Source organism: Chelonoidis abingdonii, chromosome 6 (assembly GCF_003597395.2).
Source record: "Chelonoidis abingdonii isolate Lonesome George chromosome 6, CheloAbing_2.0, whole genome shotgun sequence".
NCBI classification, from domain to species: Eukaryota; Metazoa; Chordata; order Testudines; family Testudinidae; genus Chelonoidis; species Chelonoidis abingdonii.
The window spans coordinates 27,008,088-27,035,918 of NC_133774.1; the positions used below are offsets into that span (position 1 = coordinate 27,008,088).

Genomic DNA, 27,831 nt, shown 5'->3' on the forward strand with positions numbered 1-27,831 from the left:
GCGGTTAACCCAGAATAAATGAGCGACACACACTTCGTACTATCCTGTGGTATGATCACACACAATGCCCGAACAGAAAATAGAGAAGCCTTCTGCCTGGCGCTGTTGCCTTCGCCAAAGATTCCTTCACAACACATAATTAGCCTAGTAAAGTCTTTTCTAGGAAAATGTGGCAACAAACATTTCAATTTCTAGCCAAGGAGCCTTCACTTCAACAGCAGTCTCTCCCCTTCTCTGCACTTGCTCAAGAAGACTGATTTTAAAAATCAATTATTCGATTACCATACTCATCCATACATAGCAACATTCTCAGCATCTGATGTTTCAAATCCGGCTACAACCGCATCTTAACACACACGGACAAGAACAACAATAAAATAAGATCAAGCAAGTTTCCAAGGTCTGCTAAATCGCAGTCATCTGGGGAGGGAAGATTGTCTTATTTTGGGATTCCTCTTAATACCCCTTTTCAAGTCTCTCATGAGAGGAAGGATTTTGCAGACATTTAAAGTCCTTCTCATCAACATTAAAAGAAAATCTTCTTTCAAAATCCCCTCTTCACAGATCGCAGGTTCCCTTCTTCTTAGCGCAGGCCTAAGTCCAAACTCCAGTCGGATTCATCTAGATGATAACGGAAAAAGAAAGAGAAACTCGGAAGCAGAGGAAGGGTGGAGAAAGGCAGAGACACAGACGGAGAGGGACATCAGCTGTGGCAGCCGAGAGGCGAGACGAAGCAGACGGAGAAGCTCCAGCTGCTGTGTGTTGCAGGGAGGGGAGGAAAGCAGTGGCGGAAACAGGGCTGGCTGGCTGGCTGAGTGAACGAGGAGGAGGCAGCGGGAAGGGGGAGGCTGTTGGTGTTTGGCGCCGGTGGAGGGAGTCATTCCTGCAGCTGCACTTCCGGTCGGCATTTTGTTCTGAGAGGGAGAGAGACACACACAGGATCCTTCCCCCTCCTCCCCCACTGCTTGGTACCGACTCACCGTGCCTAAACTCCCCCCCCAGCTCGCATACACTCACACGCACAGAGGGAGAGGCGGTGGCGGCAGCGCCCCCCCCGGGTCGGTGTGTCTCTCGGAACCGGTTCTGCCCGGCCCGTGTTGATGTTGTGAAGCAGGCTCAGGGGGAAGGGATTTGTTTCGGCCGCTCACCCTCCGGCTCTACATGTTCGCTGCACTGAGGAGGAGACGGAAGAGGAGCCAGCCCCCCTCCCGGCCCGGATTATTGTTGTTATATTATCTCCCCTCCGCCTCCTGCTCCGCGGCGGCGGCGGCCCAGCAGCGGCGGCGGCGGCTTCTCTGAGGAGGGAGGGGGGCGGATTCCTCTCCCCCTCTCTCGGATTCTCGTTGGATTCAGACGCCGATTTGCTCAGGTAATTCCCCCTCCTTGTCTCCGCTTCCCCTCCCTGCCCTCTCCAGCAGCGGGCCGGGCCTCCAGCGCAGGCGGCCCAGCTCTGCCGGGAGCAGAGGGGATTAGCTCTTACCCGGATAGAGGGAGAGTGGGGGCAGCGGGAGGTGTTCCTTGCACAACCCTCTTCCCTCTCTGTAGCGTTTGGCGGAGGAGATTGGCTCTTGCCGGGCTGCCGGGAGGCTCAGGCCCGGCGGAGGGCGCAGGCCGCCGGCCAGCGCCTTCACTCCAGCTCGGGGATTAGAGAGGCGAAGCGGCTTCTCCGTGACAGGCCTCAACCCGGAGAGCAGCAGCAGGAAACAATACAATTAACAGCAAATGTGCAATGATCCCTTGCCATATTTACAACTTCACTAGGGCGAGCGTGGCGGGGGGGAAAGGTCCCAGCGCAACCAGTCCAGAGAGTCTTTTGGACCTGGAGAGAGCAGTGTGAGGAGTAGAGAATAATAAATATTTCCATTATACCCAGAAACAAATATACCTCTTATCCTCACCATGATCTCTCCTTAAACTAACTCCAGTTTGAACATTCAAAAGTTAATACACATGGATTTGTACAGTTTAAAGGATTGAACCCCCCAGTATATAGTAATTGACTCGCCCTGTAATCACTGCTTTTATTTATAGAATACAATTTAGTCCTTGTTGAATGATTGAGACACCACGAACACCTGCAGACCCCAGGAAATGTACATGGAATATCATGTTGATTATTAATATAGTATATAAACGTAGAGACTATATATATTCCATGAATAAGTAATATACAAAAATACTGTTTTATGCTTTCTAATAACTTGTGAATAAATAGGCAGGGATTGTGCATAGAACAAAAAATGTATGATATTTCAGTGATCAAGGTAAAGCGGGGATCTTACCCTAAGAATATGGGATTTAAATTGGATTAAAGTAAGAGCTATCCTTTGTTGTCAGGTCAGATCATTTTGAGGTCCTGGAATTGTTATTGGCTATTTGTGTCCATGATGTTTGACTGTATAGTAGGTGTCACCGTAACAGGTCAAAAGTGTCTGTAAATGACTTGTGATAAGTGTCAGTTCTTTAAAAGTAGATGGTGTAAGTCATTTATAGTAAAGTAAACCTTGGACTAATGTGAAATGGGGTTGAGAATGCTTTTGAAAAAAAATGGTAAATTTAAAGTAACGCTGTTAACCTGTAAAATATGTCCAATAAAACTGCATCCTTGGTGAAAATTTGCACTGATCAGGCTGTTTTGATACTAAGTTTCATATTTAATATTGAAAGGAAATTTTCAAGTAGTTAAAATGTAGCAATATTGCACAATAAACTTTCATTATGTTGTAGTAGGTTTTCTTCTTCTTCAGGGAGATCTCTTGTAACATTAAGTGGTTAATGTGTCTTTAAAAGTAACTTTGTTTTGTGTTCAGGGTCTTCCTACTCAACCTTGCTATCTGGCCTCTCTGCCCTGATACATGTTTAAAAGATTGAAGTTAATATAGCTGTCACGTAGAAGGTGTGTTTTTAATGGTGTAAATCCATGTAGTAGTCAGTAGCGTGTCCCTGATTTGTATTGGTCAGGGAGCAGTTTGAATTTTAAAAAGCCTGAAGATCCTGCTGAGCCCCAATCCCGGCCTCCCTCCCTCTCTCCCTCCCACTAATCTCCCATTCCTGTCTTTGTGCTGCCTGGTCCTGTGAGACACTGTTTGCAACAGGGCCTCAGGCCTACATGCATGGAGAGGAACCATTTACACTTTGATAAAGCAGCTTTTATTTTTAAACTTTATGAATTGCAGAGAGGGCTGCAAGTTGTCTCAAATTGTCCTGTGTCTGTGTATAACTGAATTGCTGTTTTCTTTTGGGCCATAGAGTGTGTGGAGGCCGATGTAGCTCTAGTTTACAGGAAAGAAAGGACTGTACAAAAACAGTTGTACTTGAGTAATTTTCATCATCAGGAAGCGACATTGGCCGTAGGATTTCTCTCATCATTTTAAAAAAACAAGTCTCTGGAACAAGCAAAAATTAGTTTCGATTAGATGACTGCTAATGAACTTGTTTGATTTATACACTTCAATTTCAGTAATTTCAATTAAATAAGGGAATTGACTTGAAAGATGTGAGATATGAATAGGAATTGAGCTGCCATATAGTTCCTGTCAAGTTTCTCTCTTCTGACACTGTTTACTGCTTGTTTTTAAAATCCCCAAACATACACGTTTCTGGATAAAATTAATATACATGAAAAACATGTTTATAAACAAACCTGTGAATTGCAGACTGTGTGTTTGATTTTTTTTTAATCTTATTTTTTTCCTCTAAGGATATGCAGTGTAGTTAATTTTGAATTACTAGGGTCATCTCATGGGCTACTTGTTCAAATATTTTTTAGTTTCAGAAAATATATCACCATCTGGAAATTAAAAGTACTTACTGTGCACACTTTACTGAGAGAAGTTAATATTTAGTTAACATTTTCAGAATGAAATTTTAAAAATTGTGGAAAACCGGAAGTTTTTAATTTTCATGCCTATTTTCCCCTAATCATAAGAAACTGTACTTCCATTTGTCAGAACAACTAGGTGTCCAAGAAGAAAATTTATTGAAAAATGGGAACTGTTTACTTAAATAACTTTAAGCACATAACTTTTAAGTGTCAGACAGAAGTGATTTTTATTTATTAGTGTTAAAGTAATCCTAGATGTGTTAGCTGAAACTGAAAGAGAACAGAGAGAAACATTTTTCAGTTTATTTTGTACGTTTGACAGCGCTTAGTGTATGTTGTAGTTTCTTTTCCATGTATAGTCACTTTGTTTCTCCTCCTATTTATGTGCTGTTTTTTTTTGCTTAATTACACAATTTGATTCCCACAAAAATTGGCAAGAGGACTTAGGCAAAGATGTGTTTCCTGAAGTTGCATTTACATTTTTTTTAAAATAACCTGGGTTTCAGGATGAAGGTATATATTTAGCTTAAAACCATTTTAAACATTTTTAAAAGGTAACAACAATATACTTCTCTTATTTGTGAAAGTAAAACAGAACTCAGAATCATAAACCTGCCAGTACAATCAATTTTAGGCCCAAATTCTGCAGTTGAACACAAGGAGTGACTCTTGCACTGTGGGGAGCCCTGTTGACTCCATTGGCACTCTGGGATCTAACTGCAGCAGATTGTAATTTCTTTGGGTCAGGGACTGTATTTTTTTGTGTGTTTGATAATTAGGACAAGGCATCCTTGATGCTAATCGAGCCCTCTGGATACTCTTGCACTTGTATACAAAATACTTTGAAGAGTAATAGGTGAAAGAGATGCCAGTTAAACCAGGAAATGGGTTTGGCTAGGGATTGAAAAAAGTGTTCTTTTGTAGTTTTCAGTGTCTTAAGTTGTTAAATGTGATGCTTTTATGTGCGCCAAACATATGTAGTAATACAAAAGTAATAATATTGATTTTATATTAAAATTTAGTTCATGAGAACCATTCCAGAAACCAAAATATTTTAGTGAAAAATCAGTAATTGCTTCAGAAAGAGAAACTAAATTGTGCAGCCTCAGTATCTAGAAGTAGAGAAGAAATTTCTTAAGTCTTGAAATTAAGAATTCAGGTAAATAGTCTGTTGCTAGAAAATATTTGTTGGACTATATGCTCTTTGTGTGTGCACATGTATTCAGTACTTATGGATAGTCTCTGGTGTGATGACTTCCGATTTAGGTTGGGACTGGGGAAAGATTAGCCTATGTTAGAATAGCTATTTTGTTTCTCAGAATGATACCACAAAAAACAAACAAATATTAAAAAACCCTGTTGCATTTAATGGAGGAAAGAACTATTTTAATTTGGTACTGCTTCTTTTGAATCTTGCTTTTTCCATTTTATAGAAAATGTGCTATTCAGGTTAGTTTCTGATTTGAATAATCAAATAATCATAAAAGTCCAATTACATGGAGACATCTTCAAGTCTATTGTTGATATGGATTTTCTGTGGAGACACTGCATAAAAGATGGCCTTTTTTTTAATCACAGAGAGACCCCTTTAAAAATAAAGATTAAAGGATTGTAGTGAGGACTTACTGCTCCATTTATTTAAATTTGCATATTTTTATTTTCTTTACAGTTATAGACAGCATTTGCTTTAAGGGGCAAATCCAGAACCCCACCTCAAGTGAGTGCAAAGGGCTCTCTTATGTTGGAACTGGTGCAGGTCTGCTTCACAAAGGTGAGAGAGTGGGGGGTGGGGGATGTAGAACTTGAGGGAGTTTGGCAGAGGCTATGCAGAACTTAAAGTTCTCTTGCTTCTTGCCCCATTATCCACCCCAGAAAACCTTAGTAGTAGTGGAGAGGATTTTGGCCCAAATGTACATAAAAAATTAAAGGGAACTTCAGTTGAATTAAATATAATCACTAATAGTGCACAGAGCTAGAATTTGAAGATTACAATTCACTTGAGACTATAAAGAAACTGTAAAGAAAGCAACAATTCTTCAATATTCATTTCTTCCATGTTAAACTTGAAAGATTTGAGCAGTCTTTTTTGCCTTCAATAAAAAAAAAATCTAGAAATGTTTCATCATATTGCTATTAGTATTTGAAATAAATCAATGTTACCTGTTTCTCAGTGATAGAATTTTCCCCCTTGATAGCTCTCTTTCATGGATAGGTCTCAATGTGCTTTACAAATATGGGTAAGTCTCTATAGTTTTTGCAAAATAGTATTGCTAAGCATTGATGTGAAACATTTTATTTGAACTCTATCCATATATATACTTATCCTGTACAAAAGCTTTTAAAAGAATAGTAAGAGTGCAAAGTAAAGGACTCAAAAATTAAAGAAATGCCAGAATTAAAGTCGCAATGCAACCTTAGTTCAGCCCCCTTGTGTGTATGCAGTTATCTTTAGTTACATTATCACATACTGCTATTTTCCACAAGACCCAGGCCTCATTCAGTGCTCGGGATGGACAGTGCTCATTGACTAGCTACCTATTCATAATTTATTTTTATCATTATATGTGTGGCCCTATGGCTTATTTACCACACACCGTCCAAATTCTGCACTGAATACAGAATTATTAATTTCCTCATGGGATTTCTGTAGTGCTTACCATTGAAGTATCTGAGTGCTTCACAAATCTGGAAGAATTTATCCTGTGAGGTAATATGGTGGTGTTATGTGTCTTGCCTCAATGCAGTCATATGGACTAGATGACCTGTTGAGGTCCCTTTAGCCTAACATTTCTATGCTTCTGTGATTACTCCCATTTTACTGATGGGGATTAAGATCAAAGAAATTAAGGTCAAAATTGTAGAAAGTGTCCATAAATCTTGGATGTCCAGTTTATGATGCGTATGGCCTGATTTTTCTGAGTACTTAGTATTTCTGGAGTACTTAATATTTTCAAAGCACAGCTCCCTTTGACTTTACTTGCACCTGTGAGTGCTCAGTGCTTCTGCAAATCAGGTTTAGGGTGTTCCAATGTTGGGCACCCAAAAAGTGATGAACACTCAATTAGTGGTCACCTGTGAAAACTTTGGTTTAAGTGACTTGCCCAGCATCAAATAGGAACTCTGTAGCAGAAAGAAGGATGGAATCCATTTCTTCAGGGTGGCATACTACTGCCTTAATGATGAGACTGTCCTTTCAGTTTCTACAGTTCTCTTCCTCATGAACTGCAAACCTATAACTTCTGCAGCAAGCGAGGCTAAGATCCTATTCAGATAAAACAGCCTAATTCATTCCCTGAGTACCATTTACCATGTGCACTGAATGAGGCAGAATCTTGTGGAGGGAAAATGTATGTGATCATGTAATTACTGTGTCATACTGCACAAGGGGGCCAAATTACAATTGCATGGACAACCTTAATTCTAGCATTTCCTAACATTTGACTGCTTGGCTTTGCGATCTCAATTTTCCTCTAACATGGTGTTCATACATAGGTTTAGGTTTTTAAAATAGCAAAATGAAAAAAACAAATTCCACTGTATTAACCCTCCTCATGTGGGTCACTGGTAAGATTGGTATTTTTAGATCTACAGCACAGACTTCTACCAGTTGAGCTTACCCAGAGTAATAGGTAGCAGTAGGAGGCTGTTGCCATATGTTGACCAGTGTACATATTTGCTAGACAGCAGAGGAATGCTGAGTCTCAGAAATTTTGGGTTACATTCTAAAATTCAAAGTGTCATCTAATGGTTACAAACTCTTGTAACCCCACCCCTGCTTGTATTCCTCACCCCCACTGCATTTGAGTTGTGTGGCTTCTGTATCCTGCTTGTATGCCAACCGGGGAAACACTGAGAGCACAGTAAAGTGCTGGGTCCCACAGCAGGCCTAACAGATAGGAGGAGCAACTGAAGAAAAGACTTGCTTAGTCCCTGCACTGCTAAGCTGGAGCATGTCCAGAACAAACTGAATGTTTACAGAATTTTGATGCCAGACTCTTCACAAAATTCTAGTGAGCACATGCTAAGTAATTTTCAGAGACTTATAACTCAGTCAAATTTGTGAAACTTTTTATAGGGACAGCAAAGAAGTACCTCTCTAAGCCCGGATGATCCCCGCCAAGTGTCAAGACTTTGTTTCAAAGCATGGAGGTGCTACAGCTTTTCAGTAATATGGTTGTAAGGATTCTTTTTTTTAATTATTAATATTGAGAACACACATTTTTCTCTGGCCTCATTTTCAAAAACAGCTGAATTATTTTTCCAGATACTTCAAAAAAAAATTAGCTTGAGGCATGCAGGGGGTATGACAAATTTCAGCCCAAATGATTAAAGTTTGACAAAGTTATAAGTGAGCGGAAAACATGGTGTTTAAAGTGTTAGCTAATTTTAACAATAGGTACTGCTGTTTCCTCTGCCTCTATGTGCAGACATCATTAATTCTGGCATTTTCTACCTTTTGAGTGCTTGACTTTTCTACCTTTAATAATTTTTAATGTAGTTTTGTATATAATAAATACGAAATTATGATTTAATACGCAAGTGGTTGAATATGTTGTTGACTACTATATTTTGGTGACTTGTTTGGATGTTGGTGCTTTGAAATATTAAACCCGTGTGTGTGTGTGTGTTTGTATATTTGTGTGAATATAACATGTTCTCAAGTATGGCCGCCTAAACAAGCTATCATGATTTAATAAGCTAAACAAAATTTAACTCATCACCTCCACATAATACTAAGAGTCTGTTCCTGCCAACTTTCTCATGTGAGAAGCCTGTTGAAGTCAGTGGGGATACTTGTGAATAAAGACTAGTCGTGTGTAAGGGTTTGCAGCAGTGGACCCTTAATTTGTACTCTGAGAGTATCCAGTGAAAACAAAAAAAAAATCTGGAGCCTGGTTGGAAATACAGTGCTATGTGCTGAAATTAGCAATTTTAAATGTAATGATAAATAAATTGTATCACTGTTATAATTAGTTATAAGCAATACGTGCTATAGTTTATGATGCTTTCAAACTGCTGCTCAAACAAGTTACCATAATATAGCAAGATAAACAGCTCAATTTTCACATAATTAATCTTCAAACTGCAGTTTGGAAAAATATGAGATCTATTGCCATTGTGTAGGTAGTAACATTTAATACAAAAATGTAAAAACATGAATGTTCTATATTATATATTTAGCATGTTTAATTTATACCTACCATAAACACTTTTTCAAGACTTAAACTAAGTATACAGTGTCATGAGCATAAACAGGTTTAAAACCATACTTGGCAAGTGATTAGCCATAAGGTCTAGATTTTGCAATGAGATCTATATGGATGGACCTTCTATGTCTTCATGGAGATCCACTGAAGTTGGAGGTCATCAGCTTGACCTCATTGTTCGATCTGGGGCTTAAATTTGAGGTGTGTTGGAGAGGAGAACAAATGGCTTTGCATTAAAATTTAAAATATGTTAATTTCACATGTGGAATAATTAGCTTTCAGAAGTGTTAAGTATATATTTCATTAAAATATCGATTTGTATAACAAAATTAACAGAATTCTGTTGGATTTAATATTAATATCTTAAAGCAGCCTAACTCTGTCAGTTTAAGTAAAAGCAATGAAAAGTGTAGTTCCTATGCTGTTATTTTGTGGTTAGTAAACATTTAGAAGTGCAGTGACTAAAAAATGGCATGGGGTATTGATGTTTGTGTCAGTGATTTCTAGATCAGACATGCTCAGTTTTCAAATTAAAAAAAGAAGACATTCTGATTTCAAATACTGCAAATTTAGCCTGGATTCTGATAGCCAATCTGGATTCTTTCTCTTGTGTGCATCATTGTGACTGATAAAGATTCTGAAGGGCATATTAGGCTCTCAGTTTCACTCTTGTGCTTTTTTCTCCCAACTGGATGGGATGATGCATCTGAGGTGCATCTTTTAAGTACGTTTTTGAAACATCTCACTTTTTTCATTTTGTGGTTAAAAAAGTATAAATGTCCCCTAGTTAAGAACAAAGCAGTAGAATTGTTGTAGGGTACCTGTGTTCCCAAATTGCTTAAATCATGTAATACTGAATACTACTGTATATCTTTCACAATCTGCTTATGTTGCAACACTAGATGAGTTTCTCCTTTTTTCCTATCAAGAATTCATACTTTAAATGTAAAAATTATGTTTTAAGCTATAGAATTTGTTCTAAATACATGTTAAAACACAATACAACATTATTGAACCAGGATTAATAATCACTACACTTCCTTTGGAAAGGATAAATTACTGTTACACCATTTGTGTAGCTATAATTTTCAGCCTTTTTCTTATAAACTTGTGCTTGTTTGTAAACCTTTAGTCTTAATTAAAACTTGGCATACACATCTTTAGAAATTTTACATTTGCAGAAGTTCAGTCAAAAAAATTTGTTACATTCTCACACTTGCGTAATTTAAACATTTCTGAAAGCACTAAAGTGGCTCTTGGCCCTTGATGTAGGTTAACTATTTTGCCTTAAACAGGTATGTGCAGTACTTTTATATTGTGTTTAAAAGTTGTTGTGCATGTGGGGTAATTTTCATTTTCTCTAAGTAAAATAGAACTTGTAAAATCTGATGGAGTCACTTACTCTTTTACAGAGTATCAAAAGTAGCATGAAAAAGAAACAAAAAAGAAATCTAAATTAGTTATAGTTCATTCAAATTAGTTCCTCCTGAAAATGTGAAAGTCTCTTGGGCTTGATTTCTGGATTATTATTTTTTCTCAGAGTAATTAAGATATATAATATCTTGAGTAATTTAGTCTGCAGTATATTTGTTGACGTTTTCATTTTACTTGCATGGTGACTTTTGGCTGTTTCTAGTGCTTTTGTAGCAGAAGGACTTGGCTCATGTTCACAATGGCCTCCCTTAAAACAGTGGTGCTGCCTAGATCCTGTGGTAAAAAAGTCTGACTGGAATAAGGGCCAAGACAAGTTCCGTTCTCCATGAATATAAGGTATGGGATGATGTGAATCACTCTGCACAGGCTATCTGCACAGCAACACATGTGAGATAGATGGAGCATCCCTGGATTGGGCTGAGGCAGGGCTGAACAGATTCTATGTGCATCTTCCTAGACTGACCCTGTAGGCTGAAGTAGTCTTCAAGAGCAGTTCTTTGACGTTGGGAGAAAGGATTTCTTCTCCATCTGCCCAGGGCTGACCTGACCTAGCTACTCAGTCTGGGTGTTGGGACTATGTCTCTGGTCCTGAGTCTTTATTCTGCTGGTTGTATTTTAGAAAATAAAATAGACTTTGTACACCTCTACCTCGATATAATGCTGTCCTTGGGAGCCAAAAAAAATCTTACCCCTTTATAGGTGAAGCCGTATTATATCGAACTTGATTTGACCCACCGGAGTGCACAGCTCCACCCGTCCAGAGCACTGCTTTACTGCGTTATATCCAAATTTGTGTTATATTGGGTTGCATTATATTGAGGTAGAGGTGTAGCTGTATTAATAGAATGTACTTTGTTTAATCCAGCAAATAAAATATCCCAAAAGTTTGCATTTAAGAAGTTAAAATTGCAACCAAATAAAGCAAAGAAAATTCACAGATATGTGACAGGTAAAATATGCTTACTTTTACATTTAGAGAGTCTTAACTATTTTTAAATGTTTCACTAGTTAACTCATGGCCCATATTTTAACATTCAAGATTATAGGACTTGTTCATATTAGTAGATCACATTACTTATATGATTAGGGAAGTGGCGCTAATAAATTCATCCTTTCTTACAGGATTTAGCTCTATAATATATATGAGCTAAGTGTCTGGTCAAAAGCAAATCCAGTTCTTTTTCGGTGATAAGTTCTGCCTGTTGGGTATGAGGACTCAGAACAAGTGATCCATGGTCTTCATAACTGGAACACAATATGTATAATATACACTAACTAAATTAGGTATATTAGTTCTTCTGGGTTAATCCCAATTTAAATCTACACCACACTTGCACACTGATTCTGCTGATATCTTACTGTTCTCTGACATCAGAATGACATGGCTCGTTCACATTTTCTGTTTCCTCTGGCATGCAGAAAAATTCACCATCTTAAAACTGTAGCAGAACAGTAACATAAAAAACTTGAATACAACAAAAGCCCACTTAAAGAACACTGTTATCATTAACAATGTTCTCTGTACCTAGATATTTATTATATTTCAGAAAGAAGCAAACAATGACAAAAACAGTAACAATCTTGTCTCCTGATGAGGATCATAAGTTGTCTGTGGTTAACTCCGTTCTTGTTCTGTTGGTGAAATAATAGCTGGAACTTGCCTTCATGACCATCATGCATTCCTAATTTAAATGTACAGTGGCTATAATACAACACACTCCAAGATAAACTACTGGCCTATGGTCATCATAGCTTGTGTATTTCGTAAGATAACTGGGGTTGCATGCATGTGTTAAGATTTACTACCATGTATTTATCTTTCTAAAATATCCTGATGCAGATGTCATAACATATAGCATTTGAGGTTCAAATGATCCAAAAGAGAGTCTGCAACAAACCTCTTTGTTGGTCATATTCTGCCCATAAGAAAAGCAAACATTTATAAAATAAAAAAACCAAATAACTTACTGCACAGTTTGTTTTAAAGCAAAAGTGCTCTTAACTTACTAAATAATTACTCTTTGGTGCTCTTTTCAATGTACAAAATTTGGCAACTACATTTTCTCATTTTGCTTTGATAGCTAAGAGCTTCTTTACCAGTATAGATCTGCACCAGTATAATCTGAATTGGTTTTTAAACAGATATTGCTGAACAAAGGCAAAAGGCTGTGTGAACACTCTTAGCTAAGCTCAATTAGGAACAGGTTTAACTAAGTTGAAATAAGCTACTTTTACACCAGAATATGTGTCCATATAACCTTTTGCACTAGCTGAACTATCAGTTTAAATTCACTTGTTAAATTATACTGGTGCAACTTTCTTGAGTAGGCATGCTTTTAATCTTGTAGTATTGAAAAAAATTATCAGCATAATTCGGACTCAGTTGTGGCTTTTAACATCATACCCACATTAAGTAGCATGGAGCCATATCACCATAGAGGGAGCTCATGGAGGGCAGTGGGGAATGGATCTGTTCTGTCCTTTAAGTTTAGCTCTGTAAAGGAAGGGTGACTGGGATAGGAATGGCTGGACCTCTCCTCCCTGTTGAGTGACCTGTTCATCAAGAGGTGCTGGATGGAGCAGTAACTGCACTCAAGGAATTGCAATTGTGCCATGGCACAAGTTGGGGAAGCCACTTGCACCATGCTCATTTTGCAAATCTGTAATGGCTAGGCATAATCTGGCCTTTTATCATTCAATGGGTGTGGTAGGTAATTGGAAGAAATTTAGTTTCCTGATGTTTGTCCTTTAGCATCTTCAAAACCTCTTCCCAGTATTTGACAGCATTGCAGGATAGTTAGAATGGGGGTAATATGTTAAATATTATGGGGTAATATGTTAAAAAGTGCTTTAATGAATTAGGAGTCTAAACCCCATTGACTTTCAAAGTACCTACATCATTTCTGAAAATGGGTCTTAGGCTCCTAAGTCATCTAGGTGCTTTTGAACCTTTTACCATACTTATTTTTCCACATTAAAGTAATTTATGTCACAGTTAAGAGATTCAAATCTTTCTGAATGTTTAATGATAGTATAGCAGACAAAATTTTGTCATACGCCTTGTGCTGCAATGTACGTCTTATTTTGTTGGCTTTTGGAAAAGTAAGGTTTGATACGGGTATGTGGTTTTTAATGGTCTGGCTGGTTAGTTTGATTTAGTTTTAGCGACAGTTGATTTGATTTAGTTTCTATTTTGAAACTTTTATGGAACTTTTGTATGATGGTGTACAAGTGCTTAAAGCTATCCATGTGTGAGAACTATTAAAACAAGACAATGGATTCAAAAACATCTGTTAACCACACTTATATATACACTTGCCTCTTGCCACATTTGATGCACTCTCTCTTCAGAAACCTCCCAAACATTAATGTTCATAATCTACTTCCTGTTCAGCTCATCAGATTTGAGAACTTATTTCTTATTGTCACAGTCTATAATTAAACATGTCTAGGACTTGAAAAATCCAGTGCCTTGCGTGAAGCAGATTTACACTGTTAACTGCTATAGAATCTAATCTTACATTTGGGCTATAAACTTTTCTTAACAAAAGTTACCAAATATAAACTGAGTGTAAAATAATGCAGTGTCACCTTTTTTAGCCTGCCGAGAGCTACTCCAGTGACTCTCCTGTTTTGTAGCTTTGCTTGGCTGTAGCAGAGTGCAGTTATCAAAACTGATGAGGTTTATAGTTACTATTCAGAATCCTATGGGCCGCAAATAAATTGTCAAGAACTGTCAATTGCTTGCTGCTGCTGTTGGGGAGACCTATGACCAGCAGCCAGAATAAGTACTGGAGTTATCCAATGGAGAGAGGAGGAAACACAAAAGTGTGTGTGTGTGTGTGTTTTGGGGGTGAGGATGTTGGATTGAGTAACAGATGTCTCATTTTTTCCCATACTTTTCACAGCAACCAAGAAGCTGTGGAGGGACGAGAAGAGGGGGAAAGTTCCTAGTCTTTTCAAAGAGCTTAAGGAGATAAAACTTCAAATTTATAAGGCATTTATTAGTCAAAGGCTGATTTAAAAAAAAAAAGATAAAAGTATTCAGGCAGGGTGCATGGACAGCAGTCTGGGAGAAATCCCAGCACGTCTCAGTCTTCATCAGTTGGTGCCAGTGGAGCTGAGTGTTTGATCAGTACGTTGCCTTTGCTTACTGGAGCCCGTTCTCCCTGTTCTCCTGAAATCTGGATATTACACTTAGTCCTTCAGCTACTAGATGAGTGGTGCCTTTTTCCAGCCCTTAACATAATATAGTAGCTATAAGATGGTTTTTTCCACTCCATTGGACATGCATCTGTCTTAATTTTCCCTGTCATTCCCTCTATCTTGTGACAGTCGCTTTTAGAGAGCTCTGAACAACGTTGAATCTTTTGACCTCCATAGCTATTATAACTTCTGCTAAGTAGGTGGCCCAAGAAATGTTAGGAGATAAAATCCACTGAATCTCATGGCTATCACAACAGAGTCCATTTCCTGGCTGTGACCTGGAAAAGTATTTCCTGTTTTTGGCATTTTTATAGAACATACAACTTTGTTGCAGTTAGCTACTGTTAAACATTACATGAGAAAAATAATTCAAGGCCTAATAGGGGAATTATGGCAGAACAGACAAACTGTAGTTTGATAGGTATATTTTCTTAGTTACTTGATATCCAATTACTTGATATTAGAAGTTATGTTGCCCTTATACATTTTCTTATTAACATTGTCAAATATATTTTCTTAGTGTAAAGACCATTAATATATAGCTTTAGTGGGTTATATACATTAAAAAAACTCTTACATTTTTTTCTCAAAGTTAGCAACACTGTTTGAAACATAAGGGTTTAAATTGAGTTTGGATCATGGTAATATCATGCTTTCCTTCCTCATGTAAATTTGCCAAATCATTATTCTGTTCATTTATGCTTATGGTCCTGTACAGTAGCACTTTCTCCATGATACTGAAAGCAGCATTTGAAAGTTGCTAGAATTGTATGAATCTAGTCTGTTCCAAACTGCAATGCTCTCACAGTGGGTAAGAGCTAGTGTACGTGAGCACAGGCACAGTCATCCTCTTCTGGGGACTCTCAGACTGGAGACGAGGTAGGGAAAACAGAAATGCCGTTGGAAGTAAAACCAATAGATGAATTGTCTCTCCCTCAAGTTTTGTTGTTTACTTTATTTTGTGAGAACCACTTTTACTCCATTAGAAAATGTGGGGAAGATTCCTTACCACAGACACAAATTAAATTGAAGAACTTACAAATACTGTTCCAGTTATAGTCTTATTTAATGCACAGTTGTGATATGTTGAGTTGGAAGATTATTCAGATACTGACAAAGATAGGTTGTCACATATTGCAGAAAAATCTTTTTTTGAAGCCTGTATGCCCAGACAGATTCTAATAGGTACAAGTCTGTTAAGTGAGCAAAACACTCACATTTGAGAGTCTGTGGCAATCACTAGCTCATTTCCCCTTTCCATTTGGAGTAACTTTGTGCCTGTATTCCTGCACAACAATACTTTCTTTGTCAATTCTGCAGCAACAGCTCAGACTCTTTGAGGATTTTGTCATCCTAATTTTAAAGTGCTGCTCATGGAGAAGTGTTCCTATACAGATGCACAGGCATGATTGAATAGTTTCACTTTCTGTTTGCCTCATCTGTGTATATAAAATGTAAGGAGTGTGTTGAAAAATGCAGAAACTTGTCATGTTTGCAACAAGGAAACAATTTATTATATATTCAATGTACAAATAAATTTTTTGCAGTGGCTGAAATGGCAGTGACTTGACTTAAGACAGGAATGTCCCATTCACATGTTAAAAAATGTTGCTGATTTAGAATGGCACTTTTTCTGTATTTTCCAAAAACTATTGAGGGCCTACATGTGTTTTATATCTTTATTGGGAATGCTATGGGAAAGAGGGAAACTTCCACAGAAAAAGGGAAGTCATTATCAAATATATATTTGTTAAATCACCGAAAGAGGTTGTGTGCTGTAGCCAGCAGTAGCTAGATGACACTTAGCTCTCCATCTCTTTCAAGTCAAATGTATAATACCATTTCCCAGTTTTTTTCCAAATGCCTGGGTGAGATCAGAGCCATAACAAGGAATTTTTGCGCCTGAGGCAAGGGCTGGCTCCAGGCTCTTCAACAGCAATATGGTGGACTTGCTGCTGAAGAATGAATGAAGTGGCATTTTGGTGGCAGGTCCTTCCCTTCGAGAGGGACTCAGGGACCTGCCGCTTAAGAATTGGCAGCGGTAGAGCTGCTCCCCTCCGCTTTGCGTGCCTGAGGCAGGTGCCTCACTCGCCTCGCCCTTGTTATGGCACTGAGCGAGATCAGCACATGCTTAAAGATCAGTGGGTTTGAGGTAAACCAGGATAAGATGTGGGAGTAATACAGTAGAGAAGAGGGCTAAGCTCTTTAAATGTTTCCAGCAATTTAAATTATCAACAGAGGGCATCTGAGTTCCTCTCCTCTGTCCCAGTTATCAAATCAGTGCACAGCCTGGGTCCCCTTGGTCTCAACACTGATGCTGGATAAACCAGTCAGTTGCTAAAAATGCTACTTTCTACCTGTAGCTGCTCAGATGACGTACACAGCATTCTGAGAGATGCAGAGTTAATCACAGTGTTCAATTCGTGCATTTTTTGACGTGTGGAGTTAATTATTGCAACACTTGAAATCTGGAAATGAAAACAATAGTCTTAAAAAGTTTCAGCTTATAGTAACCTGTCTGCTTAGCATTACATAGTCACAGGCATAGCCCTTTAGTTGAATACTGGGTTAGGCCTCTGCTGGTTCCCCATTGAATTACCTGGTTAAAGTTTAAAGTACTTTATCACTTTGATAGGTGTATCTTAGGCTATTGATGGTTTTGGAGATCTCCTTCCGCATCCATGGCTTACTATAATGTTCACATTCAGAAACGATGGAAGATTGACACAGTTTGTGACCAGTGAAAGTGAGAGATGTCTTCCTTGGAGGCTGACCTTGTCTATATAGTTTTCTTCCGCAAGAGTTAAGAATTTCTTCTCACAAGTCCTATTGGTTTCGAGACGAAATGTGAAACCTATTTCTTTCCCAGGAAAAGTGCAGGGAGCGTGTCTTCCTTTGTGTTATACGTCACCTAGTGTGAGAGATCTGATCCTGATTGAACTGCCTGGGTGCTACTGGAGTAGAAAATTGCCTATGAAATTGTAAATAGAGGGATGGGGGGAGAGCAAAAAATTGAGAACCTACTTTTAGACCACCTGATGAATAGGGCCCTACCAAATTCAAAATCCATTTTGATCAATTTCACAGTTGTGGGATTTAAAAATCATAAATTTAATTATTTCAGCTATTTAAATCTGAAATTTCACGGTGTTGTAATTGTAGGGGTCCTGACCAAAAAAGGAGTTGTGGGGGAATCGCAAGATTATGGGACGGGGGGGAGGGTTGTGGTACTTCTACCCTTACTTCTGCGCTGCTGGTGGTGGCCGTGCTGTCTTCAGAGGTGGGCAACTGGATAGTGGCGGCTGCTAGCCAGGAGCCGAGCTCTGAAGTCAGAGCTGCCACCAGCAGCAGCACAGAAGTAAGAATGCCTGATATGGTATTGCCACCCTTACTTCTGTGTTGCTGCCTGCAGAGCTGGGCCCTCAGTCAGCAGCCGCCACTCTCCAGCCGCAGCACAGAATTAAGGGTGGCAATACTGTGACCTCCTTAAAATAACCTTATGACCCTCCTGCAACTCTCTTCTGGATCAAGACCCACAATCTGAGAAATGTTGGTCTGCCCTGTGAAATCTTTACAGTATAGGGTAAAAGCACACAAAAGACCAGATTTCATGGAGGGAGATCAGATTTCACAGTCCGTGACATGTTTTTCATGGCCATGAATTTGATAGGGTCCTACTGATGAATTTATGCAAATTTGTAAGGCACTCAATCTTGGTGTTCCTGGATCGATTGAAATAGCTTTATCAGGCCTGTTTAACTGGAGTTCACAGTTTCTTTAATGCTAACATGTATGGTAAATGAGTATTCAGTTTTGAATAAGTCATGCTATTATTAGCCATCAAAATAATTAAAGGGCTTGTCTACATTACAGATTATGTGGCTATAACTTTTATGTTGCTCAAGGGAGTGAATAAGCCACCCTCCTGAGCAATGTAAGTTACACTGACCTAAGCGCCAGTGTGGAAAGCGCTATGTCAGCAGGAGAAGTTCTCCTGCTGATAGAGCTGCCACCTCTTCTGGAGGTGGTTTTATTATGCTGACAGGGGAAGCCTCTTCAGATGCACTAGAATGGCACAGCTGCATCTAACCTAAAGTTACAGATATTGGATTCACTTCTTTTGATTTTGACAGTTACTTCATTGCAGAACTTTCAGGTTACTAAATCTTGCTTAAATACTGACATCACTCTTTTTTAAAAAAATAGATCCATGGAGAACCTTCGATTTGCTCGTGTGAATTGTGTTAAATTAAGGCAGAAAACTAATCGTCCTATGCATTCTATAAATTTGTCTCTTCACTTCTTCCCACGTACATCAGTTTTGACCTGCAATGCCTTTTACTTCTGAGGGCATTCTGTGCCAAAAAATTAAAACTTGCAGAACTTTAAAATATTTTTTTATTTGCCAATACATAAATGCAGAGGCTCCAGCATGGCAGTGGGGAGCACAGGCCACTGGCTGCCTGAAGGTGGGACTCACCCTGCAGCTCCCCACTCCAGGACGCAGACTCGGCAGTGAGGCTGCACCCAAACCTGACACAGCACAAGGCCTGGGCCTGCCCTTCTGTGCCAGGCGCACTAGCTATGGGGCAGGGAGCCTCAACCAGGCAGGATCCAAGTGTGGAGGGGCTCAGTGTATTGGGGGGCAGAGGGGATCCAGGTGTGCGATGAGAGGATTCTGTGTGGGACATTTGGGTTTAGGCAGCTCGGGGAGGGGGGGGGGGGTTAGGTGTGGGGAGATCTGGATGCACAGAGCCTCAGTTGATGGGGGGAGTTTCCAGGTGCAAGGGCAATGGAACCCTGCAGGGCCTTCCAGGTGAAGATTATTGGGGCTCAACAGAGGAGTCTGGGTGTGGGGGTCTCAGTGGGAGGAGAAGGGGCTGAGTGCTGTGGGAGTGGGGCTTGATGGGGTGGAGATCTCGGGGCAGCTAGTTGGGGGTCAGTGGCATGGGGGTATGGATTTTTGGGGGCTCAGGATGGTGCAGGGGTGAGGCATCAGGGTGAGTGTTTGAGTGCAGGGAGCTCAGTGGGAGGTGGTCTGAGTGTAGGGATAGGGGTCTGGAGGCAGGGAGTCTGGTTGCAGAGATTGAAGTTCAGTGGAGTGGGCTTTGGGTGTGGAGGGCTAGTGGGGTTCTGGATGTACTGGGTGAGGGTTGGCAGGAGTGTCTGGGTATACAAAGTCTGGTTGTACGGGGGTTGGGTGGATGGAGGAGCAGCTCCGCATACAGTGACCTCTCCCCCCATAGCTGGCAAGCGATGAGGATAGGAAGCAGGGGAGGATGCTAAGCTTCTGGCAGGTGGAGGAGGTTTCTGCGAGTGGGTCTGACATGGTCCCAGCCACTCCTTGCAGGGGAAGAGGAAGTCCTGTTTTCTCCTGCCTCCAGCCTAGCTGGGACCAACAGCTGATCCTGGCTCAGGGTAGGAGCCACTGGCCGGGGTGTCCCCCACCCCACTGTGATTTACTTCTCTGCTGACTGCACCGGGTGCCTGAAACGATGTACCTGCGCTGCTAAGGAGTAGTGCGTGACTCCTTGTGACGTTATCTAATTAAAATATGACCAGGCAAATCATTGTTACTACCACTATTATATAATTGCAACAAATCTTATACAAAGTGTGATGCGTGGCCAGAAAGGGTTAAGCATCCTGCAGGCTAAATGACCCAGAGTCAACCTGTAGAGACATGTTAGAAAAGTATGTGAATGGCAATTAGGGCCATTCCATGATAGATAGGTTAGAACTTTGAAATGCAAACCTGAATTGTTACAATTAGTATCACATCTTATTTCTATAGGTGTACTCATATATTGTTAAATGTTAGCCCTGTAAACAGACAGTTCCTGGCTGTCACTATAGCTATTGATTCAGAGATCAAAAGGGATACTTAACGTTTAGATGAACTTTGGGTGAATAATGTCATTGTCTATATGTGTCTTCAAAATTTCTGATAGACTGCCTAATGGATAAATTGCCCTATGTTAATTTGGTAGCTTAGGAAATAGACTTAGTTCAAAGTTGCCATGATTGCCTGTTGTTTGCATAAGGTCTCTGACCTGTGAATGAAAGCCTGGCACTGTATAAAATACCCTTGAGTTCTGATCCTTTTTATCTCTGATCTGCTTGATGCTTCATTTAGGGAAGCTTAAGCCAAAAGGATAAGATCTCCAGTCCTAAACTGGAATCACCCTGAATATAAACACTGGACTATAACCTATGTGTGACGCAGTAGGGAATGGAGCGGATTGACCTGGGAATGTCTTCTAGTTTTACTGGGACTGTCTGCATGGGGGATGAGCTAGCCGGGGGAGACTTTACTTGTGGGATGATACCTGAGCCTGTAACCTGAACTAGGAGAGGGATGGGGCCAGGTGACACCTTTGCTTGGGAAACTGACAAAGGCTAGAGGAGGAGCCGGGGGGAGGAGGGAAGGAGACGGCTGCAGTGGAGCTTCAGTTTTGGGCTGCCTGGGGAATCGGAGGGAACCCCAAGGCTGGGGTCTAAAATTCCTATCTCCCCAGAAGGACCTTGCTAAGGGGTCCTGTTTATGCCTACAAGCTCTGGTTTGGACTGTGTTCCTGTCAGCTAATAAACCTTCTGTTCTACTGTCTGGCTGAGAGTCATGGTGAATCGCAGGAAGCCAGGGGTGCAGGGCCTTGTCTCCCCAAACTCTGTGACACTATGAACTAATTCTGGAAGAACTCTTTGTAACTACAAAGCTCATCATCTCTACTATGAATCTGAACCCCAAGAATTGTACTCCTGTCTGTACGTACACCGATCTTTTAACCAATACTCTTTTCTTTTTTTAATAAATTTTAGTTTAGTTTATTAAGAATTGGCTATAGGCGTGTATTTGGGTAAGATCTGGAATATTCATTAACCTGGGAGGTTGTGTCCCATCTTTTGGGACTGGTAGAACTTTCTTATATGATGATTACTGAAAAATGTATTTCTCATCATATTTGACTTGGGTGTCTTGGTGGAGGCCTGAGACTGGGTTACTTTAAGGGAACTGTGTTGTTGGCTTCTCGGTAACCACTGAGGTATCATAAAATCTGTTTTGTGCTGGCTTGGTGAATCTAAGTATTGAAATATCTACCAGTTTTGCGGATTGTCTGCCCCATTCTTTGCAGTTCACTCTGAGTGACCTCAGTTAGGAATCCCAGTCACAGTGGCATAGTCTGGCTGGGATACACATTACCACAGGTTAGTTGGGTTTTTGGATCAGAACCACTTGCTTGTCAAAAATTAATTTTGATATTGGAGAGTTTAAGGGTGAAAAATCAGTTACCATGAGAGAGCAGGGATCATATGAAAATCTTGACAGAAAGACCCTTCAAGAATTCTGCTTACAGAGGGGATTGTCTTTTAAGAAAAAAGCCCCAGAGCAAGAACTGAAAAATCTGATAATGGCCAGTGATTAGAAGGCAGTGGCACCGCTCTCACTTGATATGGCAAAAGAAATTAGAAGGCAACAAACAAGCAGCAACTTGAACATGAACAGAAAATAGCTGAAATACAGAAAGAAACCTATGCAAGGCATATGGAATGGCTGGCTGCTGAGGAGAGGACTTGCAGACTTCAGTTCCAAGTGTTGAAAGAGCAGAGAAAGTCACCGCTGCCTGGAACTCCACTTCCCCTCCACAACAGTAAGAACTGGGAAAGGATTTTCCCCATTTACAAAGATACTGAAGACATAGGAGATAAGCTTTTGTGGACTAGAACCCACTTCATCAGATGAATGAAGTGAAAAATACAGGAGAGTCAGAAAAAACAGCTGGAAGGTTTTAAAGGTTTCGGGAAGTGCAGATGGTGTTGCACAATCAAAAAGGGGGTGAGGACAATTGCAATGAACAGCAATTAGCTTTGAGTTTAGGGCTGAAAAGACCTCCTCCACTGTCCTATGTATGGAGTTTAAAAATTAAGGGTAAAAATCTTGTGATAATAGCATATTTAATTAAAAGAAACTCAAATTCAATTTCTCCTTTCCACCCCTTCCTGGAATTAAAATGACAGCATTCAGTCAAATTTAGTTCTGAAAAGCAAGCTTAAGTCTAACAAAAATGCTTCCCTCTTTTAAAAGATTTTTTTAAAACGTTCTTCTGTAATATCAGCAGTGCAAAAGTGACAGTACCAAGAACATGAAAGTGAAACAACAATAACATTAACCAGTGAAAAATAAACTGGACTTCAAAGCTTTTTAGTTTTAACAATCCAAGTGTAATGAATAACTTTAAAAATGTGTTTTTAATACGTTATTTTTAAGTTGTAAGTATCCCATCACTGGTCCTTGGTTTCTCCTCTTTCTTATCTCACCCTTGCCTCAAACAATATCATTTCTAAACTTAGTCCTTCAAAACCCTCCGTCAGCCAAAGAATATAAAGCAATTTCCTTAGGGAGGGAGCAAGGGAAGACAAAGCATACACTACCACTACGTAAGTAAAGCAACCCTTCCCCCCCCATTTATCCTTGTTTCCTCGTTCTGCCCTGCATTTCTTCTCTCTCACTAGAGCAGAGAATTATGTTTGCTCCTACATTAGTGAAATTTCTCATCACAAGGACAGCAGTGATGATTCTCACTAGTTTCCTTCTCTAATCCTTTTGGAATTTTAGGAAAGCACAAGAACACACTGTGCAATCCTCAGGATTGAAATTGTAGAATGTGATTTAGAGGAATCTTGTTCCTAAATTAGCACGCTTTTAACAAACACAATTTTAATTTACTCGGACAAAAGTAGATCAAAACCAGGGGAATATGGAAAATTGATGTGTCTACATAATTTGCACAATACAATAAAAGGAAAAAATTAAATATAATTATCTAAGTTTCATTTATATTTCTAGTTTAAAGTCTCTTCTAAAGAGAAGTTGTCTTCCCATGCTTCATTTGCCCAAATGGATGTAAGAAAGGGAAAAGTGTAAGCCTCATGAATTCCCTTACTTTGTTGTAGGACTCTCCCACTCAGAGCCATTATAAATCATTCATTCCTAGGTTTGTCACATAGTCTAAATAGTTTAACAACTCCACTTTTAACAAATGACTCGTGGAAATTAAGTTGAGTTCAGTGGTCTTGTCCACCAAAGTCTAGGATCTTTTGTCCACAATACCCGTATAATTAGACGCTATTGGCGATTTTTTGCTCAATAGGCCTAGGATCTGAACACCACAGGTTAGTCCTGGGGGAATTCTGTAACAGTGTACGTGCGCAGAATTCATGTCCCCCACAGATTTCTCTGCTTCCGCCCAGAAAAATGATTTTCTGACAAGAGTGGATTTGATTTAAATCACCAGTCAGGAAGACTCGATTTAATCATGGGTTTCTACATAAAAGCGCATTCTTGGTGGTGGTTATAACCTTAATACATATTCTTCGCAATTGATGTAGGTTTCATTTTTAGAAGGTACACACTATACATTTTTCAATAGTGATTTACTGAAAACTTTTCAGATTCATTTTACAGCTATATCAGAAAATGAATGATTGGTTATTTCATTTACCAAAGGTAATTGAACCAGATATTTATGAAGTCTTTGGGAGGTGAACTATCTCCAATTCAGCAGGTTAATCATTAATATTTGGAGAATTTTCTTGCAATGCTGTATTAGGAGGACAGCGTCACGAGACAGACATTTAAATTGTTTTATTTAACTAAAACAACAATGTTAAGTATTCTGGATTTTTTTCTTCAACAGCAAACATAGGCTTGTTTTGTTAAAATGTTATATCCCTCACTTCTCACATTTATCTCCAGACTTCTTTTCCTTGTCCAGATCTATTCTGCCACCAACAATCTTCTATTCATTGAACTTTTTGAAACTTTGCACTTTTAGAGAGAGGTAAGGGATTGACTCTGTGTACACAAATTTGCAGAGGGACAATAAATTTCAGGTCTTATTTCTCATCTCTCTATATTATTTATTTAAAACCATTTTTGTTGTTAACAAGCATGTTATCTCTGAAGACACAAATCCACAGTTTGAGAACTGCAAAACTAAGCATCTCTGATGGCATCTTTTAGACTGAGCACTGAGTCCCATTGGTAGATAGAAAGATTAACCTAAATAATCTATACAGGAGCCCCTGGAACCACATAAGATTGGGTCCCTAATCCATGAACTATTGGAATTTATTTACAAAACTTTTCTTAAACATTACATGAATATATTGTCTCACACTATAGAATTACAATTTATAATCCCTATTCCATGATGAGCCATTATAGCTCAAAGATATATCATCTTAATTAAAACTATCTTTAGATTTGGTTTTTTCCTCAAAAAGCATTTTATAAAAAATCTGATTTAAATAAAATCCAATTTTTAAAACTTTTTTTTTAAAGAAATCATCATTGATTTTTATCCATCCTGATTTCTAACAGGGAAGCAAAGTGAATCTGCAAGAGGAGTCTGACCAGGGTCCCGTATTTAGATTTAATAAGAGTTTTTAAGTCAAGTCCTTCAGAGACAACAGAAACAGAGTTTGCACACAAGGCAGCAGTGCAGTGCTCTATTTAGTTTGCCTGTGTGTTTAGAATAACTAGATTAGCTAGTTTATTTTTTACATTTTGACACTCTGGCTTGATGTGTCCAGGTGTACCACACAAATGACATACCATGTGTCTTCCCTTAGAATATGTGTTTCTCTGTTGTGGGCTTCCATGAGCTTCTTTATCAGAGTTGGGGTTAGGTTTATTTTTAAGCCCTTCCTTCCTTTTAAACTGGAGTGAATAGTGATTATTCTTCCCATGCGGTTTATACCCTTCTTGAATCCTATTTTGGGTATACACATCCACAATTTCTGCAGCAAGTAGGACTGACTCAGGTTCTCTATCACAAACAGCTGCTCTAATATTTTCAGGAACAATGTCTAAAAACTGTTCCAAAGTGATTAAATCCAGCAATTTTTCAAAACTCCCATGTGCATTTGCTCCCGCAATCACTTTTTAGCAAAACCGATTAGCTTATGAGCACATTCCACATAAATACAATCATTAGACATTTTAGGTCTGTTGTTGAGTGACCAGAGAGACTGAATTGTTCTACTGGTTTTTGAAAGTTATGATTCCTGATGTCAGATTTGTGTCCATTTATTTTTTGCGTAGAGACTGTCCAGTTTGGCCAATGTACATGGCAGAGGGGCATTGCTGGCACATGGTGACATATATCACATTGGTAAATGTGCAGGTGAATGAGCCCTGGCTGGTGTGGCTGATGTGCTTAGGCCCTATGATGGTGTCCCTTGAACAGGTGTGTGGACAGAGTTGGCCCCGGATTTGTAGCAGGGTTTGGTTCCTGGGTTCGTGTTCTTGTTGTGTGGTGCGTAGTGGCTGGTGAGTATTTGCTTCAGGTTGGGGGGCTGTCTGTAGGCGAGGACTGGCCTGTCTCCCAAGGACTGTGAGAGTGAGGATTCATCCTTCAAGATAGGTTGTAGATCCTTGATGATGGGCTGGAGAGGTTTTAGTTGGGGGCTGTAGGTGACCTTCTGACGAAAGACTCTCTTGGATGCACTTTCTCCTGTTAGTCTGGATAGAAACTGATATAGGCTGCCTTGAAGAATTGGTACTCTAATTTGAAATCTGAATTGTCCCTCCTACAACTAAAGCTTAGGTTGATCTAGGTATGTCACTCAGGGTTGTGAAAAATTTTGTGCTCATAGTATCATAGAATCATAGGACTGGAAGGGTCCTCGAGAGGTCATCTAGTCCAGTCCCCTGCACTCATGGCTGGACTAAATATTATCTAGACCATCCCTGACAGACATTTGTCTAACCTGCTCTTAAAAATCTCCAATGATGAAGATTTCATAGCCTCCGTAGGCAATTTATTCCAGTGCTTAACCACCTTGACAGTTGGGAAGTTTTTCCTAATGTCCAACCTAAATTGCCCTTGTTGCAATTTAAGCCCATTGTGTCTTGTCCTATCCTCAGGTGTTAAGGAGAACAATTTTTCTCCCTCCTCCTTGTAACAACCTTTTATGTACTTGAAAACTGTTATGTCCCCTCTGTCTTCTCTTTTCCAGACTAAACAAACCCATTTTTTTCAATTTTCTTTCATAGGTCATTTTTTCTAGACCTTTAATCATTTTTGTTGCTCTTTTCTGGACTCTCTCTCCAATTTGTACACATCTTTCCTGAAATGTGCCGAGAACTGGATACAATAGTCCAGTTGAGGTCTGATCAGTGTGGAGTAGAACGGAAGAATTACTACTTATGTCCTGCTGATATATCCCAGAATGATGTTTTGCTTTTTTTGCATCAGTGTTATATTGTTGACTCGTATTTAGCTTGTGATCCACTCTGATCTCCATATCCCTTTCCGCAATGCTCCTTCCTAGGCTGTCATTTCCCATTTTGTATGTGTGCAACTGATAGTTCCTTCCTAAGTGGAGTACTTTGCATTTGTCTTCATGGACTTTCATCCTGTTTATCTTAGACCATTTCTCCAGTTTGACCAGATCATTTTGAATTATAATCTTATCCTCCAAAGCACTTGCAACCCCTCCCAGCTTGGTATCGTCCACAAACTTTATAAGTATACTCTTTATGCCATTATCCAAGTCATTGCTGAAGATATTGAACAGAACCAGACCAAGAACTGATTCCTGCGGGACTCCATTTGTTATGCCCTTCCACAATGACTGTAAACTACTGATAATTACTCTCTGGGAACGGTTTTCCAACCAGTTATGCACATACCTTATAGTAGCTCCATCTAGGTTGCATTTCCCTAGTTTGTTTATGACAAGGTCATGTGAGACAGTATCAAAAGCTTCACTAAAGTCAGAATTTACTAGGTCTACTGCTTTCCCCCTACCGACAAGGCTTATTACCCTATCAAAGAAAGCTATCAGATTGGTTTGACATGATTTGTTCTTGTCAAATCCATGCTGGCTATTACTTATCACCTTATTATCTTCTAGATGTTTGCAAATTGATTCTTAATTATTTACTCCATTATCTTTATGTACAGACCAGTCAGCTTAACGTCTGTAATTCCTGGTTTTATTTCCCTTTTTATAGATTGGCACTGTATTTGCCGTTTTTCTAGTCCTCTGAAATCTCTCCTGTCTTCCATGACTTTTTTCAAAGATAATCACTAATGGCTCATATCTCCTCAGTTAGCTCCTTGAGTATTTTAGGATGCATTTCATCAGGCACTG

At 39.5% G+C, this 27,831-nt stretch overlaps 1 protein-coding gene across 3 annotated transcripts in view; it reads left to right on the top strand.

Moving 5' to 3' along the window:
• Nucleotides 1–653: 653 nt before the first annotated feature.
• Nucleotides 654–27,831, top strand: part of NIPBL (NIPBL cohesin loading factor) — a 305,455-nt gene continuing 278,277 nt past the window's right edge. For all 3 annotated transcript variants that reach the window (XM_075066914.1, XM_075066915.1, XM_075066916.1), the window contains exon 1: nt 654–1,369. The gene's annotated coding sequence lies outside the window, so the exon portion shown is untranslated. The remainder of the gene's footprint in view (nt 1,370–27,831) is intronic.